Source organism: Gavialis gangeticus, unplaced genomic scaffold (assembly GCF_001723915.1).
Source record: "Gavialis gangeticus isolate Ggan-Ray unplaced genomic scaffold, GavGan_comp1, whole genome shotgun sequence".
Lineage (NCBI taxonomy): Eukaryota > Metazoa > Chordata > Crocodylia > Gavialidae > Gavialis > Gavialis gangeticus.
The window spans coordinates 222,938,098-222,938,772 of record NW_017729032.1 but is presented as its reverse complement, the minus strand read 5'-3'; the positions used below and the strand labels follow the sequence as shown (position 1 = coordinate 222,938,772).

At 59.0% G+C, this 675-nt stretch overlaps 1 protein-coding gene across 1 annotated transcript in view; it reads right to left on the bottom strand.

The window, feature by feature from the left end:
- The window catches only part of APP (amyloid beta precursor protein), a 494,720-nt gene that overhangs the window by 493,684 nt on the left and 361 nt on the right, over nt 1–675 (bottom strand). The gene's annotated exons all lie outside the window — the stretch shown is intronic.

Below are 675 nucleotides of genomic sequence, written 5' to 3'. Positions count from 1 at the left end.
CCCTCCGTGCGCCTCGCCCCGGCTCCGAGGGCCCGGGGCGGGCAGGAGCCGCCGGTGGCGGGAGCGGAGGGGCCGCCCCGAGCCCGCACAGCCCCGCCGGGCTTTGTTGGCGAGGAGGCGCGGGAAGGGAGCAAGCCCCCGCGGCCACGTCCCGGCCCGCGCCCATGCCCACCGCTACAGGTGCAGCCCCCGGCACACACCCCAGGCGTGCACCCACTGGGACATGCACCCCCCCACCCAGACGCACCCGAACAGACCCCCCCATACGCACACATGCACCACTATATACAGCCACAGACACCCCGTATCTATGCACCCAAACACACACACCCCATACACACATACACCCCCACATACGTGTACACCCCTATTATATACATACACAATATATATGTGTATATATGTTATACACCCACAAACACGCACACTCATATAAATATATTTACACCCACACATATAGGATGTATACGTGTGTACCCACACACACCCCATATGCCTATCCCCACAAACACACATACATACCCACAAACACACAGCCCCCATGCATTAGCGCACCTACATGCACCCCCCACACACCTACACCCCATATACATACACATGCCCCCCACCCCCACATATATACCCAGAAACATACATACACCCCCCACGCATTTCCCCAGATATATTCACACCCCC